The sequence below is a fragment of the Heptranchias perlo genome, chromosome 5, assembly GCF_035084215.1.
Source record: "Heptranchias perlo isolate sHepPer1 chromosome 5, sHepPer1.hap1, whole genome shotgun sequence".
NCBI classification, from domain to species: domain Eukaryota; kingdom Metazoa; phylum Chordata; class Chondrichthyes; order Hexanchiformes; family Hexanchidae; genus Heptranchias; species Heptranchias perlo.
The window spans coordinates 87,818,487-87,840,368 of NC_090329.1; the positions used below are offsets into that span (position 1 = coordinate 87,818,487).

Here is a 21,882-nt window from a genome sequence, read left to right on the forward strand (position 1 = left end):
AGATTTGCCTGACTGCAGTGAGACTACATATAAGCCTAGAAATGACTATAGGCAATATAAGTTGATGAGCACTTTACACGTTTGTATGACATCCCATCTGTCCGCTATTTTAGTGGAAGCATTAAACCTTTAAACATGTTCATCTCCTAATATCGCCAACAGTATTTTCTAGGCTATAATTATGAAGTAATAATAATAGATGGGCACCATGATGAGGTATGGCTGGATATATGTGCATTATCCAATGTACATCTGCACATACACCATTATGGACTTGGTTTTATGGCTATGATATTAAAATGTATTTGTTCTATGTTCACTTGGGCAATAACATTTGTTCCTAAACAATTGGACCTTCCTCAGAGCTAGGTAATATCATGGGTGTTTTGGTAAAAAGCACCTCAGTGTTAATGGTGCTGCACATTTCAGTTAATTTTTCAATGCCCACTTTTTGATGTATGCTACAAAAAAACGTTTTTTTCCCATTTACAAAAAATCCACAAGAAAGAAATTGGAACCCAAGTGGAACAAGAGACCTTGATAGCACGCTGCAATTTTTAAGAAAAAAATTGAGTATTGGGGGATTGAAGTTCCCTTTTGTGGGCTCTTCAAAGCTGCCAGGGAAGAAAGGCAGCTTCAGTGTGGCAAAAGTTATAGGGGTCTGAATTGGGCCACGTAGCGACCATTGTGTAAGGTGTTACGTGGACTCCTAAGGACCCAAAATGGCGTCGGCGATGCATGCGCGCGCACTTCCGGCTTGAAGTGCGCCGGACGCCATATAGGTAAAGGCGTTTGCGCGCGCGCAGATAACAAACGCCGGCACCGTTTAAAGTAGGGAGAATATGCGATAGATCAGTGTGCAATGTTGATTTAAAGGGACAGATGCGATTTTGGAACTCAACATTCCAGTCAACGCACTGTCTTAACCTCGCACAGCTGAACAGGTCTTAAACAGCATGGAGGACCTCCCCCACCAGTGCTATTTAAAGGGATCAAGCAGGAGTTACATGTTAGTTGCTGGATTATTGCTTCTAGCTGCTGGTGCATTTTATCTGTTTTTGGAGGTTTCCTATACTTGAATACTAGGACAACGGAACATAGCCTAAAAATTAGAGCCAGGATTTGCAGGAGTGAAGTTAGGAAATGCTTCTACATGCAAAGGGCATTAGAAGTTTGGAATGGTCTTCTGCAAAAGTCAGTTGATGCTAATTCAATTGTTAATTTTAAATCTGCGATTGATAGATTTTTGTTAACCAAAGGTATTAAGGGATATGGGGCTAAGGCGGGTACATGGAGTTAGGTCACAGATCAACCATGATCTCATTGAATAGAGGAACAGGCTCGAGGGGCTAAATGGCCTACTCCTGTTCCTATCTTCCTGTGTTCCTATAATAAAGTTTCATTACTCTACAGGGAGTGGGCTGGCTACTGACAGGCAACAGCAAGGGCACTGGCAGAGTGGCAGGGGTGGGACAGGAATCCTGTCATCCTGAGAGAGGACAGCAGGTTCATGTTCCACGGAGCCACTGCCACTTGCTGCCTCCTGTTATGCGCCACCTTCTCCTGCAAGGAAGCGGGACGTGTGTCAGTGAGTGTCCTGCAAGATTTTTGGGTGATATGGCTGTCATGGTTGAATAGCTGCCAGTGTGTGTGACCTGGGAGTTATGGGTGTGCGACTTGCAACAGTGGTAATGTGTGAGGGTGAGAGGAAGCATCTGATTGGAAGAGTTGAGTACTGATTGAAAGAGTTTGTTGGTAGGCGGTTGATGAGGGGTGTAGTGCGTGGAGCATTGGATGCAGCTAGTGGTGCAGTTGGTAGGAGATGCCACTTGACAATCGACCACTCATGTCAAAGCATTGAACTCTTTCCTGCACTGCATCCATATTCATGGTGCTATGCTCCTGGCATTGACTTTGTCTCCTACTGCCTCCCACTGCCTGGGGAGCATATGTCTGGAGGGCCTCTTGCTCCCGCTGCGGATATAGGATGCCCCTCCTTCTGTCCACCTCTTGCACCAAGGCCTCTAGTGCATCATCAGAGAACCTTGGTGCATGCTGTCTTGCAGGCCCGGTACAAACTCCGATCGGTAGATTAGTGGAATCTGGCATGCAGATTGGAGGATGTGGGATTTAGTAGTGCGCAACTTCTATCCAAGGTTTTAAAATAACTCAACAATTTGTAAACATAGAGATGGGACCTGGATCTATATTTTACTTGTGCGATGTACTCCGTGTGGACGCGTATCTTATATTTTGAAAATATCAGAGTCCCGCAAACAATTAGCAGCCCAGTTGTTGCTCATTAAAAATTTCAGAGGTCCCATCATCAACATGCTGCACTATATTGCAGCACAGATTCACTTCACCATTGACTTCCACCACTTCCTGCAGCCACAATGCACCTTTCCTTTAAGAGGTGCAGGCTGCTTTTAAGTGGTGCAAGCCATTCATGATATCGGGGCCTCCTGCTGGTGAGCAGCCACTCAACAGTGCAGGTAGTCCTGGCTGCTCGCAGCAATCATAGAGATCACCAGGCAGCACAAATGTTACGTGCTGCCTGCAGAGTTGGGACAGCATTCCTGTCCCACCCCTGCCACTCTGCCAGTGCCCTTGCTGTTGCCTGTCAGTAGCCAGCCCACTCCCTATAGAGTAATGAAACTTTATTATAGGAACACAGGAACAGGAGTAGGCCATTTAGCCCCTCGAGCCTGTTCCTCTATTCAATGAGATCATGGTTGATCTGTGACCTAACTCCATGTACCGGGCGCGGGTTAATCGTGCCCCGCGACCCCCATACCCGGTTCCGGGGGTTATCCAATATAACCCCCATATATTTAGAGAATTAGAATGGTGCAATTGCAAAAAATACAAAATATCGCTTTGACCTGCACATAAGAGATTTCAAATGCCATGATGTTGTTGACTCTAATTGTATAAATTCGCAACGTCTTATCGCTCTTCTTGTCTTCCATCTTTGTGTAATATCCGCAGGGTTGTAAATCTGTAGGGGCTGTATCCCAGTATAAATGGCAGGATGTGCCCACCCGGGACATCTGGCACTGACCCCACCAAAGTTCACAGGATCAGGGGGATGTCCATTCATTCTAGGGACCTAAGAGGTTACAAACTGGATTGGAAGTGTGCTGGGCTGAGGGGAGGGAGCTGTCAGTGCCCCACCAAAAAGCAGCCACCAATGGCCTCTCTGCTCTCTTTATAAAGGGGACAACAGGGGAAAATAAAATCATCTGCTATCTTTGGAGATCCAGGTCACAACTGATTGTGAATACATGGAGGAAGTAATCATTCAGAATATTTATTATATTGTGCCTTAGCATCTTTTAAGGTTTTCACCTTTTCTCTGACTGCTCTGTTGCTGATGTAGGAAAGGAAAATTTAATGTTGTGTTTAGCCTCTTTGCTATACTTTTTTTCTGTTTTTCCTTCTAACATGTTTCTACATTTTCTTAGATGCATTCCAGCAAAGCCTTTTTCACCTTTGTCCCTGCGAGATTTGCAGAGATTTTAATTTGTTTGTTAATCCAGTTAGTGTGACATTTGTTTAAGTTGAGCTTGTTAGTTTTCGGAATGTATTAATCCTGCAGGTTCAGCATTATTCCTTTAAAATGTTCCACCTGTCCTCCACTGGAGTGTCATTGAGCAACGTTTTCTCGCTTTTTTTTAGATTTGAAGAGGGTGAATTTCCACAGGGATTCTCCCAATTGCTTATTGTGACTTTAGAGGAAATGCCGCGGAAACCCCAGTAAAATGGCTCTCTAAGCTCGAAGCTCTCTAAGCCATTTTCCCAGCATTTCCATAGCTCTTCCTCGGAAGTTATGGCGAGAGAACCCCTGTGGGAATTCACCCCCAAAATGTTTAACTTACGCTTCTTCTTCTTCTACCTCTGTTTCTGTCGTCTGCTTTCCAGTTGGGAGCAACTCCTAAAAAATGAGCTTTCGTTGGCTGAAAAGCAGATTTGGAGACTGTGGTCCAGAAACTATTTAGGGTGCAATCCGGGATTGTACCCAACGGTGAGCTCTGTCACTGACCCCAGGATGTAGCATCGGATGCTAGTTACGGAGCTTTCGGGCCTCTCACTAGAAATCTGTAATGAGCAGACTGACAGTCCTGCCCCGAGCCCTGCCCCCCATAACACATGTCTTGTAAGGAACCAACGGAGGTTTTGCCCTTTACAAGGCCTCACAGGAACTCCCAGTACTGGCTGCATCTGGGTCCCGGCTTATTTTCCGGCCCTTCCTCTACACTCCTGCCTGAAGGGCTGAAGAATTTGAAAACCTGGAACAAGATTTAAAACCGATATGCTGGCAAACGGGGAGCCAATGGAGGTTGATAATGACAGAAGCAATGGCTTTACAGTGAGTCAGGATACGGACCACAGAGTTTTGGATGAATTGGAATTTGTGTAGGGTGGATGGGGGGGATGTAGGATTACCAATGAGGGCAGTATCGGGGTAATCAAACCTGGAGGTGGTGAAATCATGGACGAAGGTATCATCTTTGGAGAGGATGGTAAGTCTTTCCCTCTCTCACCCTTTCTCTCATCTTAACTCTTCTTCTCTGCACCTCCTCTCTTCTCTCCTCCCTTCACTCCCCTCCCCTCTCCTTTCCCCTATCCTCTTCCTTCTCTCCTCGCTTCTTGCTTCCACCATGCTCCCACCCACTCCCCTCCGCCATCTGGACCCTCTCCTCTCCGCACCCTCCCTGCCCTCCCTTCTTCCCCTTCTCCTCTCCTCTACTCTCCTCTCCCCCTCGTCTCATGTCATCTCCCCTCCCCTCTACCCTACACTTCCCTCTCCTGACTACCATAGCCCAATGTCTCGTCCTGTCCTCTCATCACACCCCTCCTCACCACCTCACCTGTCCTCAGCTCCACTCCCCGTTCTCACCCTCATCCCTCCAATCCTTTCCCCTTTCTCTTCCCCAACGCTCCCCCCCCCCATTCACTTCTGCTCCTCTTCTCTCCTCCCCTCCTCTCACCATTTTTCCTTCCCCTCTCCTCACACCGTCTTCTGCTCCCACCCTCCTCTACCCTCTCTCTTGTATCCTCTCGTCTCTTCCTCTCTTCTCCACATCACCCCTTTCCCAGTCCACCTGCCCCATTCTCACCTTTCCCTCTCCTCCCTTTCTCCTCCTGCCCCTCTCCTCTAGTCACTTCCCAGATCTCCGCCCTCTCTCCACCTCACGCTATCCAGTCCCCCTCCTTGTCCTAACCCTCTCCCCTCCTCTTATCTTCTCTGCTCCCCTCTTTTCGCTCTCCTTTCCCTCTCCTCTGCATCGCCTCTTCACCCATTTCCTCTTCTCCCCTCCTATCACCTGTCTTTTCATTGCTCCCAACGCCCTCCTCTTTGCTCCTTTTTCCCTCCTCTCTGCTCTCCGCTCACCACTTCCATCCTCTCCTCTCTTTTTCTCCCCTTTCCTCTTCTCCAGATCTGGTGCTGGATGGCTAAACCAGCTGTGTGCCAGATACGCTATATGCTGCACCACTTAAATCTGAGGGAGTGAAGATGGAGGCCAAACCAAAGAAATCGACTGGGATAGGAGGCAGTATAGGCTTTGCTGCGAGCAAGAGCATCAAAGGTAGACATGAGGCAACAGTTATGCAAATCAATATCTACAGAAGTACTGGGGTGAATGAAGGGCCAAAGGCTTGACAATTGAGGTTTAGAAAGTGCAGTTGTGAATGACTTGGGGGAATTTTTTCCCAGGACGAACACAGAAAGAAGTGGTGTTGGAAGGGGATAGGAGGATGTAGACTGTGAGGGAAACAAGGATGTGGTCGGAGATCAAGAGGGAAGAAATGAAAGGTGCAAGACTGGGTGACGGGAAGGGGAGGAAACAGGAGAAGGGCCTAAGAGGGAATAGAAGGAGATGGAAATAATGGGCTCGGGTCTGGAGTGGCAGCCAAAATGCACATGCGAATGAACAATGGCACAATTTACATATTTAAGTAGAATTGAACAATTATGGTAGAGCCTCTGCTATCTCCTCTGACTTCTTTTGACAGCCTAATATGCATGCCTTCAGGGCCTCGTGACATCCACCTTGAGTTCTGCTATTTTTTGGGAACCAATTCCATTTCTACAGTTATCTCTTACAATTTTTCTATATCTTCCTCATGAACACTTATATTCTCACTTCCACCATTGTTTGTAAAACCCAGTGCAAAATATCTATTTAATATCTCTGCCATACTTACGTCGGCCACAATTAGACTCCTTTTTTCATCCTTCAGCAGTTCAACACTCTCTTTAACTATTCTTTTGCTTTTTATCTGCTTATTAAAGCCCTTACTATTTCCTTTTAGATTATCTGCTAGCCTTTTTTCGCATTTCCTTTTAATTCTCCTATTCTCCCAATTCACCTTTGCACAACGTTTTGTACATTATTCCTGACTATCTTTAGCATTCTTACCCCTAATTTTATCATATGCCTCCCTTTTAAGTTTCAGTTCATTTTTAATCTTTCTATTTGTCCATGTAACTCTATTCTTTGATGCACCCCCTTTTTGCCTTGAAGGAATATATTTATTTTGTACTCTATCCATTTCATTTTTGATAATTTCCCACTGCTGGTCTGTCAACCTGTTTGTTAAATTTTCTGCTCAGCTAATTTGGGTTGTTGAACTTTGCCCTTTTGTAGTCCAGCACCCTTATCTTTGAATCTTCATTGTCCTTTTTTTGTTAAAATTGAACCTAACTATGTCGTAGTTGCTGCTTCCAATTGTTCTCTTATTCCCACATTTGGCCCACTTAATTTCCCAGAACTAAATCAAGCAATGCTTCATTCCTTGTTGGGCTAACCAGACTGTTCACAACCTACATTGGCTCATAAGAAAATAAGAAATAGGAGCAGGAGTAGGCCATTCGGCCCCGCTTGCCTGCTCTGCTATGCAATAAGATCATGGCTGATCTTTGACCTCAACTTCACTTTCCTGCCCAATCCCCATATCCCTTGATTCCCCTAGAGTCCAAAAATCTATCCATCTCAGCCTTGAATATACTCAACGACTCAGCATCCACAGCCTTCTGGGGTAGAGAAGTCCAAAAATTCACAATCCTCTGAGTGAAGAAATTCCTCCTCATCTCAGTCTTAAATAGCCGAGCCCTTATCCTGCAACTGTGCCCTCCAGTTCTAGACTCTCCAGCCATGGGAAACGACCACTCAACATCTACCCTGTCAAAACCCCTCAGAATATTATATGTTTCAATGCGATCACCTCTCATTCTTCTAAACTCCAGAGAATATAGGCCCATTCTACTCAACCTCTCCTCATAGGAAACCCTCTCATCCTGGGAATTAATCTAGTGAACCTTTGTTGCACCGCCTCTAAGGCAAGTATATCCTTCCTTAGATAAGGAGACCAAAACTGTACGCAGTACTCCAGGTGAGGTCTCACCAAAGGCCTGTACAATTGCAGCCAGTCTTCCTTACTCTTGTACTCCAATCCCCTTGCAATAAAGGCCAACAAGCCATTTGCCTTCCTATTGGTTGCTGTACCTGCATGTTAGCTTTCTGGGTTTCATGTACAAAGACACCCAAATCCCTCTGAACATCAACATTCAATAGTTTCTCACCATTTAAAAAATATTATTTTTTTCTATTCTTCCTACCAATGTGAATAACCTCACATTTCCCCACATTATACCCCATCTGCCACCTTCTTGCCCACCCATTTAACCTGTCTGTACCCCTTTGCAGACTCTTTGTGTCCTCCTCACAGCTTACTTTCCAACCTCGCTCTTGGTTTCCATTGCCTCTAATTTAAAAATCTCAACTTCAAGTTTAAACCACTAACCTTCCCTATCTTTGTAACTTCCTCCAGTCCCACAATGCACCATCCGACTCTGGCCTTTTGTGTATCCCCCTTCTCTTCACCCCACCAGTGGCAGTCATGCCTTCAGCTATTTAATCTCCATGTTCTACAATTCCCTTCTTAAACCTCTCTCCATCTCTCACTACTCCCCAAAGCCCACCTCTCCTCCTTGAAACCCATCTCTTTGACCAAGCTTTTGGTCATCCCTGTTAATATCTCCTTCTTCGACTTGGTGTCCATTTTTGTGTGTGAAGTATCTTGGGGCATTTTCTCTACCTTAAAGGTGCTGTATAAATGCAAGTTGTTGTATTGCACTGGAGACTAGCCAATGTAGCATTTTTGTTCAGGAATGGAAAGAAGGATAAATCGAGTAACTATAGACCAGCTAATCTAATGTCACTTGTGGGCAAACTCTTAGAATCCATAATTAGAGATAAAATTAGTGAGTATTTAGAAATGCATGGGTTAATCAAGGGCAGCCAATGCAGATTTATTAAAGGCAATTTGTGTTTGACAATATTAAGTGTTTTTTGGCTGATTGGATAGAGGAAGAAAAGCAGTAGATGTAATTTATATTGATATTCAGGAGGTTTTCTAGAAGGTGTTGAAAAAAACTCAGGTGTGTGGTATGAGAGGAAAAGTAGCAGCATGGATAAAAAGTTGGCTGGTGGACAAGAAACAAATAATTAGGGTACGGTAGACTAGTGATTATGATATTGGCCGAGAAATCCAGAGGTCATGACTTGAAATCCCACCATGGCAAGTTGTGAAATTGAATCCAGTTAATCTGACACCATAATACATGACAGTGTCATAATAACCCAGCTGGTTCACTAATGTCCTTCAGAGAAGGGAACCTGCAACCCCTACTTGGTCTGATTTACATGACTCTTAATGCCCTTTGAAGTAGCCTAGAAGGCCACCCTGTTGTAAACCATTGCTCAGAAGTTCAATAATAAGAATAACATTGTGGGACCACCACCTTCACAAGGAATGCAGTGATTTAAGGAGGAAGCCCACCACCTTCCCATGAATGATAAATGTGGCCTTGCCAGTATTACCCATACCCTGAGAACTAATAAAAACAATCTGCTAGAGTACACGGATGTGTTTGAAGTGGTACACTCCAGAGCTGAGTCCATTTTTTTGTTCTTGGGCAAAAGGAAACGCAATCTTGAAATTTGCTGCCAACATAAAAATAATAGGTTTGGCAGTGAGGAGGACTGCAAAAGATTTCAGGAAAACATAGAGACGTTAGCAAAATGGACAGCCAGCCGGTAGATATCATTTAATGTGGACAGGTGAGAAATAATTCATTTTGCGAGAAAAACAAGAAATGGGCGTATATCCTCAAAGAAAGATGCTGAAGAGCACTGATATACAGAGAGACCGAGGGGTTTAAATGCATAATTCCCTGAAAGAGAGAGTGCAAGTAGATAAAGCCATAAAAAAGGTCAACAGCATTTTGGATTTTATAAGTGGGGGAATAGAGTACAAAAGTAGTGAAGTAATGATGAATTTGTACAAAATATTGGTTCGGTCATATTTAGAATATTGTGTGAAGTTTTGTCACCCCATTATAGAAAAGGACATTAAAGTCTTAGAAAGCATATAGCATAGATTCATTAGGATGATGTTAGGAATGGGAAACTAGTTATTAGATGATATTATGGCTATTTCCTCTGGAGCAGAGAAGACTGAGGAGATTTAATAAAGGTGTTTAAAATTATGAAGGATATGGATAGACTGTGGGGTAGATCTTGACTTTGTACAATAGTGTAAAACAGGTGATAGCGAGTCAGCAGACCTTTTTACATCTCTCCCGATTTATAGTTCTGTTGACTTCAATGGACATAAAAATCAGAAGAGATGTAAAACGAGCTGCCGTTTCGTTATCACCTGTTTTGCACTAGTGCACAAAATCAAGATCTACCCCTATTTCTTCTGTGGGGTCAATTTAAAACTCTTACTAAGAGAATGAGGAGAAAAGATTAGGAGAAATCTCTTTACACAGAGGGTTTCTGGAGCATGGAATGACTTTCCACAGTGAGAGACCACTGCATCTTTTGAAGGATAATTGGCTAAATATTTGTAGTAGAGGAAGAAGCATGGCTATGAGGAGAGCGGGACAGTTGGATTATTTTTGTATTGCTCCAACAAAGAGCCAGCACAGACACAATGGGCTCGATTATGGAATGAAATAGCCAGGTGCGTGGGGGCTCCGAAAATCGAGGAAATCCTGAGAGGGTTCGGAACCCAGCTCCAACCCGCAGACTTCCGGGTTCCTCACGATTGCAGAAGTCCCACCGGCAATTAAAGCCGGCGTAATGACAGTTAGGAGAGTTAGTTCGATACTTGAAGTACTTAATTTTGTGCACATTGAGGCAGGGGTCTGATTTTCAAACATCCTCAGCGTGTTTCCCGTGCTGTGGGAAACACTCCATGTTCTACCAAACGTGTTTCAGCCGGCAGCCAGTTGGAAATTCAAATGCTTGTTTGACAGATGGGAATTAAAAGTGAGTTATTGCACCAGGGCACTCAGTTCTTTCAGACAAACTTTTGGCTGGGAGATTTTTGTGTTTTCACTGCAAATTCTTACTTTCCACTCACAATTCTTCTGTTCACACATATTTAACAACTTTTTGGACCCCCTCAAACTCACACCATCAGGATGAGGGATGCCATGGCTGCATTCACCACTACATCCGAGGACAGGTAACATCACCAGCCTCGCCACCCCTCCCTGCACAAAACAGTCCTGCAACTACACAGACATTCACTGTAAAATGGCCTAATAGGTGGCATCAAGTGTCACCGTTCATCGTGAACCTCATGAAAGGGCCCTATCACAAAAGCCAGTCAAGAATGGACAAGACGTGGCAGTAGAGGTGAGAATGATAACATTTAATGTGACTTTAACAAAAACTAAGTATAAAAGAAAAACATGACCATCTGTCTGTCACCCTTGTGCATACACTGCGTGCTCACAAAACTTTCACCTTTCTCTTCCTACTACTTCTACGTGATGCACCCCCTGTGGCTGCAGCAGAGGTAGTGGCAGGTTGCTCATGTGCATGCCCTGACAGCGTAGATGCTTTCGGCCTATCCCCTCTGGGTTTTGGAGCCCGTGAGGGCCCCTCCAAAGACTGCTCCATCTGCATCTGTGCAGAGACAGACTTGGCCACCTGGAGAGGAGGCAGCATTGTGGGTACTGGTTGAGAGCGGGGCAACGGGTGACTCGTGAGCGCTTTGAGTAGAGTTCCCATTTCCATGTCCCCTTTCGCCATCATCCCTCTCCTGGACCAGGCCCACATCATTCCTATTACCCTGCTGGACAACAGTTTGGAGGACATGTATGAGGCCTTGGAAGCCCAGTTGTAAAGTATCTGCCTATTTAAGGCAGCAGAATGTTGTTCACCCAGAGTCCGAACGACTGTTGTCAGGGCCCGAATGGAAACCTTTTCTCCATCGCAGACATTCCAGCACTTACCGCAACACTATCATAGACACTTGCTCACGTCCCTTTGACACTATCTCAGAGATTCCCTGTGCCACCATTCCACTCAAGCAGGAGTTGGACTCCTCCATCCTCTGCGCTATTGTGGAGACTGCGCGTGGCACCTGTTCCAGTACCTCACAAATGTGCTGCTGTCCCTTGATCATTCTCCTTTTAAAAGATGGCCCCCAGGTTTCAGCATCTGCTTCCAGCTGAGCAGAGCCTGGAGAGGAGTGCTCCCACTGATGCAAACTCTCCACAGCTGCCCCTGCCACCAGTGTCTGCTCGTGCTCTGCGATGACTCACCAGGTGCCAACCCAACTAATTCACTACTAGGACCCATCGAGGTATGAGTATCTGCCCTGGTGGATGGCTCGCTATGATGTGATGGTGCACGCTCAATGGCCGGCAGGTCCTCTGAGGAATCGCCATCTGGCGTCACTGCGGTCGTTGAAGGGCCTATAAGAGAACAGAAGGTAATATTAAGCATCATCACAGATGTGTCATGTTGCAATGAGCATACTGAGGTTTTGAACATGCCAAGCATTGTTAACATCAATTCACGTTGTGTGTGATGAATGTTAAAGTTGTGTCACCAGATGTTTGTGGGGTACCAGTCTCGCCGTCCCCGACAGACAGGCACTCGAGGGTGCGACTGATCTCCGGTCCCTCCTGCTCCGCGTCTGTGAGGACCACTATTTGTGGCCCCCTCCAGTCCTCACCCTCTCGCGTGCATTTTGCACTCTCTTCTCCTCGGATAGAAGAAAGAACAGACTTGTGAGTGAATGATGGTGAAGTGGTCAGCCGATGAATGCATTGCTTTGGGTGAGGCTGACTGTGAAAGAGGTGCATCAGAGGGTGAGTATGAGACAGAGCCATCACATTGGAAGAGGATTGGGGTGAGTGGTAGTGGTGGGGTGATTAATGGGGAAGTGAGGAAGTACTGAGGAAGTGCAGGTAATTTGAGGATGAGCCTTAAGTGGGTGTCAGGAGTGATGTGACAGAGTAGTCTTGGCAGTGCAGAATGAGTTTGGGGGGGAGGGGTGGTGTGGTAGTGATGTGGAACACAGAATGTAGGAGAATCAGTAAGTGTACTCACTTTTGCTGACCTAGTTAGATCATTGAAACGCTTCCTGCACTGAATCCAGGTGCAGGAGATGTTGCTGCTGCCGGTGACCTTGTCTACCACCTCATGCCAGGCCTTCTTGGTGGCAGAGCAGGGCACGTCCTCCCATCCGCGGGGTAAAACACTTCCCTCCTCCTCCTCACCCCATCCAGTAGCTGCTGCAGTGAGGTATCACTGAACCTTGGAGCAGCCCTTGCCCCTGTCCTGCTCCATTGTGATTTCTGGGTCTTTCCTCCAGCAAAAGCCTTTGGAACAATGGCCCTTTAAATAGGGCTCCTCCAGCTGACAGCCTGTGATGCGGGTACGCAGTCCACCCGCTGTGAAGCTTTCGGACTGCAAACCCGGAAGCCACGTTAAGTGGCACCAATTCACTTGCGATCACATGGGAAATGGACATATTTTATTAGCCGGGTTACCCACGCGCCCATTCACCAACCCCCCCACCTCCACTGCTGCTGTCCCGCCTCCATTCTGAAATCGGGGCCAATGATCCGAATGTTTCTTTACTGTGGTTTTATGGTTTTACAGCTGCTCTCAGCAGAAGGAGGTTCCACTGAGGAAATACCAGTTGGATCTGTCAAAGTTCCCAAAGTAACCCAAGAAATGCCCCCAGATGTGTCTCAAATTGCTTCCCCTAGATCACAATTTACTCTACAGTGTAAAAGGGGGGAAATTTGGGGGATTCAGGTTCCGGCCAGAATTATGCTGGCATTGCATGATTTTGATTTTGCAATTTCTATCCTAATATTATTATGTAATAACTTCCAAATGCATCTATTTCTTGTAATAAGTAATTGAAAACAAAGGAGTGCAGACAGACCATCGTACGCAATGTAAATATGAATTGGCCAATGCTTTGACTGAAAAGTGTTTCATCTAGATCAAGGGGACCACTGTCCTCTTCATAGGAAGCAATGAGTCAAATTCCTGTGGGATACGTAGGATTCTGAATGAAGAAGTAAAATCACTCACCTTGCAAAGCTTTCTTCATTCTTCAAATGAATCATATGTATATGGCTCTACAATGTTGATTAGATATAATTTTTGATGTATAAATATTAGTCTGCCTCTCTGATTTAAAAAATATACAAACTATAATACAGTTTAGGTAAAGGGGTATTGATATAGGGTGTGGGGGGGGAAACGTGAGTTGCATGGCAACTATTCTGACATCTAAAACAACTTTAAAGAGACTGTATCATTGTGATGTTCTCCACTGCAGGCTCTTGGATGACATTGCTTAATGAACTTGCCTACAACTAGGAAAAATGAACTATTTGGTTAATGGATTTAACACGCTGGGTCGTGCAATGCGTTATAGCAATGTTTCCTCTGAAACAATAACTGAACATTAAGAGGTTCATTTTGGCAAATTTGTGGGTTATTCTAGGCATGTCCATTAGAAACAAGAAAGTCAAATATTTTTTCCATTTGCTTTAAATAGTCGTGATTATTTTAATATACCCAACTCTGGCATTCACAGTAAATTACAACAGTAACTTTTTCAAAACTGCTTTTTGCAGTGTAAAGTGTGAACTTCCAGCAAATAGGATCTTTTGGAAAAGTAGATGAACTGCACTAACATATTGGCACAGCTCATCATGGAAATGATGTTCATAGCAATAACTGAATGGGATAATGAACCTGATTCCCATGATACACCGGGGCTCAATTTTAAAACCGAGCCGGGAAGTGGGCAGGGGGTCAAATTGAGGATGGGAAACACATTAGTACAGGTTTCCCAGACGTCCTTACGATTCTGACGTAAGGACGTCTTTTTTTGTTGGTTTCCCTGACTGGCCTGATTGACAGGCTGGTCTGAGTTGGACTGGAGACCTGCCAGGGAGAGGACATGTTCAGGTAAGTCTTCAGGTAAGTCTTTGTTTGTATGGATGAGCGGGGCACAGAGGGGCATGGATAGACATGGGAGCATGGGTGGGCATGGGGGCATGGGTGGGCATAGGTTGGCACAGTGGTCGTGAGTCATGAGGGGAGGGATCAGGGGTCAGTCACGGGGGGTGGGTGTCGGGACTGAGGGTCATCGCGGGTGTCCGCGATCATTGAGGGGGAGGATCGGGTGTCAGGCGTCGGAGGATCGGGGTCGGGGGTCGGAGGATCGGAGTGGGGGGGAGGGTCGGGGGTTAGGGGGAGGATCGGGATCGGGGCAGGAGGATAGAAGTCGGGGATCGGGGGTCCATGATCGGGGTTGGCGGGGGGGTGGTGGTCCATGATCGGAGTGAGGGGAGAGGATCGTGGTCGGGGGTTGGGGAGGAGGATCGGGGTTCCATGATCGGGGTGGGGGGGCAGGGTGGTGGTCCATGATCGGGGGTCGGGTGCCCGCGATCATTGGGGGGTTTGGTGCAGGTAGGCTTGTTGGGCCTGGGGGAAGTACTCCTGCTCCTCCGGGCCCATAAGATGTGCCTTTCAGGCACTTACCTGTTAGTCTTGGGCCTTCTTGCCTCCTTTCACGGTGCATAAAACAGAAGGCCTGGGAATCCCGACCCTCCGGGGTTGAAATCGGGAAGTCCAGAGAAATGGAGGCCTCCTTGAAAGGTTTGAAGGCCCGATCCACCTCCTGGGAGCTGGTTGGTCGCCTGCCCCTCTTCACGCCCCGTTGAAAACCGGAAATGTGTGGGTTGGAGGCGGGTTATTGGCGGGTCTGAAATCATGGCAATTTTCAATGCCCCTCCGCCCCCAACCCAGCCATTTTTCACTTTTAAAATTGAGCCCTAGGTGTTTTCTTAAAGATATACAGAATTTGATAGAAATTTCGATCCTTTGTGTAAAGTAAGGGTTTTTTAATAAAGTATTGTTTCACATTCAAAAGAATTATCATAACCATCACATCTGTTGATATTGTTGTTAATATTTGAAGTGCAACCATGATATACAATGTCATAGGTGATTAATATAATGAGCTATTTATTCTAAACTGTATATTGTAACCATAAACTATTAATCAAACATCCCAGAAGGAAACTTGAACAAGTAAGGTTGCTGTAACAGTAATGTTTCTGACTTCCACCAGACTCTGTGAGGCATACCTCAACCTCTCTAGCAGCATCTTTCATGCATCCTAGCGTGGTCCTTTCATTAGCAGTCAGTCCTTCACATGTCACTACTACTGAACGATTTAAGTTGACCGTATTTAGCAGCTAACATTCTCAATAATGATAAGAAACTGCTATAGTTTTCTTCTGGGATTATGTTTCAGATTAAGCCCAGAGAGAGGAGCTGATGGTCTCTTCTTTCTGAAGACTTTAGAATCTATTCTGGCAGTCCAAACTCAGTTCCTTCTAAACAACAGTGCACAGTAAATAACTGCCCCAGAAACACAGAGTAACTCATTTGTCAAGCTTGTTTTGGGAGATCACAACGTAAAGATGGTGATGAATCCACAGTATGAGGATGTTTTTCTGAAGCTGGGGTGCTTGTTTTTTAAATTGAGACAATACAGCTGAAGGATGTGACTTTCTTTACCAGAGGTAGAACAGTTTGATGCTGCCTGTACCAATTGGAAAAGATGTTCCATATTCTGTCATCCATACTGCAAAAAAAATTGTGAATTACAAGATGTCAAACATCAGGAACACGTGTGATTGGTGTCAAATAAGTAAGGACGAGAATGATTCTTTGAATAATCAGAAATACTTCATGATTTGATAATGAGGGGGTTTGATAACATATGGTCCAATAGTTCATATCTTTGGAGCCCTCTGTGACACTGTTAGTGGGGGGGCGGGGCGGAGGGGGAAGGAAGAGAGAACAGGGGGAAATATGATTTTTTTAAAAACAGAATTAAAAGATTCAGTCAATATGAACATTCCAAAAAAAAAGTCTGTTAGCAAGTTTTCATTGTGCTCTTGATTGATTAGAACAGGGAAAAAAAAGATTCTTTGCAACTCTCTGTAATTACATCATCAGGCAAGAACTGTCTTATCTGCCTTGGGGCCTGCGGTTGACTGTTGATTCCCATTGGACCTGTCCTCTCCTGAATTTCATTATGCCAGGGGTGGAGATTACTGTGCTCATATGGACTTAGGTTGGGTCCTTCAGTCAGATTGAAAAATGAGCATACAGAAATCACAGCAGTCTCACTCTGTAGTTCTTTCTGGAGAGATCTGATGACAGCACAAAAATTAGAAACCAATGCATTGCTGTTGTATCAAATAGGGCAAGAGCTGAAACAGTTTGTAAAGATATAAACCCATTTTACAAAGGACTAGGGCGTGTCCTGAATTTAATTTCCCCCATCTCATAGTCTATGATTTCAGTGCCTCAAATCATCAGGCTTCACAAATTTACTGAACGTTGTATTATTTCTGCACTTTTGAATGGGTTTTCCAACATACAGTACATTCAGAAGGATAATTTTCTGTCCTCACAGCATGTTTTAGTGTGGGACATAAAGTGAATCAATGAAAATTGGAGATGCTTGTTATCTTCCAACACTCGGATGTTTTTGGCAGAGGCACAGAAAGCTGCAGGTCAGAAATCAAATGAACAGAGGGATATCAACACTTCCATAGTAAGCTCAGGCCAATGAGGGAAAGAAAGTGAGGAAAACATGACATGAAAGAATAACATTCTTAAACACTTAGTAATGTTCCGATACTTTCCTCTTTAATCAATCAGTAAACACATTGGGGGATTTCTAACCCTCCCAGGGTGGGGGGGTGGTGGTTAAAATTTTTAAAAATCTAAAACCCAACCCCAACCTGCCTCCAACATGTCCACTTCCGTTTAACTGCTGCAGGCCCAATTTCCCAGGGCTCGGGAAACCCGGCAGCTGAAGGGAGACGAGAAAGGTCAGATCCAGCAGGTAGGTACCTTTACAGCACTGCTTGTGGGCCAGGATTTGCAGGAGTGCTTCCCCCCCAAGCAAACCTGTTTCTCACTTCACGTGATCGGACCTCCGCGACCATCTGTCCGTGGCCAGCGATCTTCTCCACCCCCCACCCCACACCCTCCCACCCCCCCCCCCACCCGATCTGTCCACCCCACCCTAATCTGTCCACAGCACCCCTGCCCCCACCCCGGCCAGATCACTCCAGCCCACCTCTCCTGAACTATCCACGGCCCTCTCCCCCAATCTCTCCAGCCCACCCTTATCTCTCCAACTCCCCCGATCTCTCCAGCTCCCCCGAACTCTCCAGCCCACCCCAATCTCTCCAGCCCACCCCAATCTCTCCAGGCCACCTGTGTCTCTCCAGCAACCCCCCCTCCCGATCACTCCAGCCACCCCCCCCCCGATCTATCCACGGCCCCCTCGCCCGATCTCTCCAGCTCCCCCGTTCTCTCCAGCCCACCCCAATCTCTCCAGCCACCCTTATCTCTCCAGCAACCCCCTCCCAGTCACTCCAGCCACCCCCCACCGATCTATCCACGGCCCCCTCGCCCGATCACTCCAGCCCACCTTGATCTCTCCAGCACCCCCCCCCCCCCCCCACCCCCCGATCACTCCAGCCCACCTTGATCTCTCCAGCACCCCCTCCCCCCCCACCCCAGATCTCTCCGGCCCTCTCAATCGGCTGACCTCCCGACCTCTCCAGCAGCCCCACCACGCCGATGTTTCCCCGGCCCACGATCCCTCCCTCACCTCCGCCCCCGGTTGCGGCCTGGTGCCACAGGCCTTCGCTCCAGAGAGCCAGCCATCCTCACAATCTGACTGGCTGCCCGCCAGGAAACAGAGTCAGAAAATTTAAATCAGGCACGGCCAGTAAATTGGGCAGAAATTCCGGGAAGCCCATAATTCCGGCCGCTACTCTTCCCCCACCCCCTGCCCATCTCCCCATAAATATTGGGACCATTGGATCTAAAAATTTTGGGGGGTAAAAGTTGTGTAGATCCAGCGTAGGGGTGCAGAATTTGGGGTGTCATTCAGATGCACAGAGTTACAACTGCTCTAAAATACATGCATAAATCCGATTGAAGTGGGTGCTGGGCAAAGTGTCCACCCCCAAATATGGTGGATTTATGCAAATGACAGGATAACTAGGGCAAAGCTGTCCCAGAAGTTCTGCCATATATTCTAGAATTGTACCTGCCTTAAGTTAAGCTTGTAGAAAAGAAGAGCAAGTTACCTTCATGACTTATCAACCAGAAAGTTCCTCAGTAGAAATCTGCCTTAAGAAGGCAACAGTTCAGTTAGGAGGCATAGAAGGAACTCTGTCTCTCATTGCAAGATGACCTTCGAACATCCTCTCAAACACAAAAACAAAGAACCTATTTACTTCACAGCACTAGACATCATGTCACAAAGTGATTGTACTGTGCATGTATATATTTATCATTGTTGCTACCCCTGGTCCATCCCTGTGCTAATCTTAAATGTATCTTGGTGCAGCACTGAGGTGATGCCACTGTTGCTTGGCTGAACTTTGGTATCATGAGCTTCTTGGGACTGAGGGGTCCCTTGTCTCAGAGCATCTGACTTCCAGGAGGATTGCTTAGCAGGCTGCATCACCACTAAGGATGAGTAATCTGGTCCTGTACCCTGACAACTATATGAGCAGGTATCTGAGTGGACTGAGAGGCATCGGCTGGAAAAATCACATCAACTGGCACAGCATCATGAAGATGGAATATAGTCACACTACTTGTGTTGGATCCTGGACCTGAATACCCACTGATCAGTGAGAGGGCAGCAATGCTGATATAAGTTAGATCCTGCAGAGTGACACCCTGAAACTCTCAGAAGCTGCTTTCCATCATTCTCTCCAAACGGTCCCCCTAGGTCTGAAGACCAATGTTTAGAGCATCCACTTCATTATCTCTTCCCTTTTATATTGTATACCTCTTGAGATAAAATTTAGAATTCATAAGTTTTTCTTACAGCCTTTTCAACCTCAGATGCTGCCTTTAATGTTCTGTGAACCTATACCCCCCAGTCCCTCTGCTCTTCTACAGCACCGAACCTACTTCTAGTCAGAGTGTAATTACTGCTGCTTTTTTTTTGAGCAAAATGCATCACCTCACACTTATTGACATTGAAGTCCATCTGCTACTTTTTAGCCCATTCCCCCATCGTATCCCTTTGCAGTTTGATTAGGTCTTCTAAAGAATTAAATATACCTCCTATTTTGGTATCATCTGCAAATTTCACCATCACTCCCTCTAGGCCTTTATCCAAATAATTGATATATGCAGTGAAGAGGTTTCCCCAGAACTCAACCCCGAGGGACACCATTACCCATTTCCAACCACTCTGAAAACCTGCTCTTAGCTCTTACAATATGTTTACTCCCTTCGAACCAATTTTAATCCAATTTGCTATCCTCCCCCTAATTCCATACCCCTTAATCTTCTCTAGTTATCTCCTAAAGTTCATGTCCATTGCTTTTCCCTAATCTACCATGTACGTTACCTCAATGAATTCTAGGAAGTTCGTCACGTACGATCGTCCCTTTTGAAATCAGTGCTGGCTACTTCTGACTATTTTCTCTTTATCTAGATAAGTGGTAATTTCATCCTTGCTTAAAGACTCTAAAATTTTCCCTACCACAGATGTTAAACTAACTGACTTGTAATTACCTAGATTAGTTCTGTCTCCCTTTTTAAAAATGGGTTCTACATTGGCCACCCTCGAGCCCTGAAATATTTCTAGAGCCTCTGCAATTTCCTCCCTCAACTCTCAACTCATCCTAGGATGTATCCCGGCAGGTCCTGTCACTTTGTCTTCTCTTAGCTTAAGTAACGTATGTACAAATTTTCCTTTTATTCATCATAATATTGCGAATCTTGCTCTCAAACACTTCAGGATTCAGCTCCTCTCCGATATCCTTCTCTTTTGCAAAGACTGATGCAAAGTACTTCTGCCAATTTTTGATCATCAAATTGACAATCCTCTCCTCTCAGGAGTCCCACCTTGCTTTTAACAATTCTTTTTTTACTCACGTACTTGTAAATCAGGGGTACAGTCCCGTACTGATATGTTACTGGACTAGTAATCCGGAGACCTGGACTAATAATCCAGAAAACGTGAGTTCAAAGCCCGCCATGGCAGTTTGACAATTTGAATTCAGTTCAAAAAATCTAGGAATAAAAAGCTGGCATCAGTTTAAGTGACCATGAAGCTGTTAGATTGTTATAAAGCACAACTCGTTCACTAACTTTGGGAAGGAAACCTGCCATTCTTACCCAGTCTGACCTATATATGACCTCAGTCCCACACCAACGTGGTTGATTGAACTGCCTAGCAAGTCACTCAGTTGTATCAAAATCAGGGCAACTAGGGATAAGCAATAAATGCCAGCAATGTCCACATCCCAAGAATGAATGAAAAAAACTTTACTATTCCTTTTGATGTTTATTGTAAATTTTTCCTTGTGCTCCCTCTTAGTTTTCCTTATCCCACCCTTAACCTCTTCTTATTTTTTCACATTCTCCTTTAGTTTTTTTATTATTACTTATTCTTATAGACCTCATAGGCCTACTTCTTAAATTTTAATTACTTTAAGATCATAAGAACATAAGAAATAGGAGGAGCAGTAGGCCATCCGACCCCTCGAGCCTACTCAACCATTCAACAAGATCATGGCTGATCGTTTACCTCAATGCCATTTTCCTGCACCATCCCCATATCCCTTGATGCCTTTAGAATCATAGAATCATAGAATCATAGAAGTTACAACATGGAAACAGGCCCTTCGGCCCAACATGTCCATGTCGCCCAGTTTATACCACTAAGCTAGTCCCAATTGCCTGCACTTGGCCCATATCCCTCTATACCCATCTTACCCATGTAACTGTCCAAATGCTTTTTAAAAGACAAAATTGTACCCGCCTCTACTACTGCCTCTGGCAGCTCGTTCCAGACACTCACCACCCTTTGAGTGAAAAAATTGCCCCTCTGGACCCTTTTGTATCTCTCCCCTCTCACCTTAAATCTATGTCCCCTCGTTATAGACTCCCCTACCTTTGGGAAAAGATTTTGACTATCGACCTTATCTATGCCCCTCATTATTTTATAGACTTCTATAAGATCACCCCTTAACCTCCTACTCTCCAGGGAAAAAAGTCCCAGTCTGTCTAACCTCTCCCTGTAAGTCAAACCATCAAGTCCCGGTAGCATCCTAGTAAATCTTTTCTGCACTCTTTCTAGTTTAATAATATCCTTTCTATAATAGGGTGACCAGAACTGTACACAGTACTCCAAGTGTGGCCTCACCAATGCCCTGTACAACTTCAACAAGACATCCCAACTCCTGCATTCAATGTTCTGACCAATGAAACCAAGCATGCCGAATGCCTTCTTCACCACCCTATCCACCTGTGACTCCACTTTCAAGGAGCTATGAATCTGTACTCCTAGATCTCTTTGTTCTATAACTCTCCCCAACGCCCTACCATTAACGGAGTAGGTCCTGGCCCGATTCGATCTACCAAAATGCATCACCTCACATTTATCTAAATTAAACTCCATCTGCCA

General features: G+C 45.4%; 1 protein-coding gene across 1 annotated transcript in view; it reads left to right on the forward strand.

Annotated features, from left to right (window-relative positions):
• Positions 1 to 21,882, forward strand: part of LOC137322176 (PC3-like endoprotease variant B) — a 633,356-nt gene that overhangs the window by 453,056 nt on the left and 158,418 nt on the right. The gene's annotated exons all lie outside the window — the stretch shown is intronic.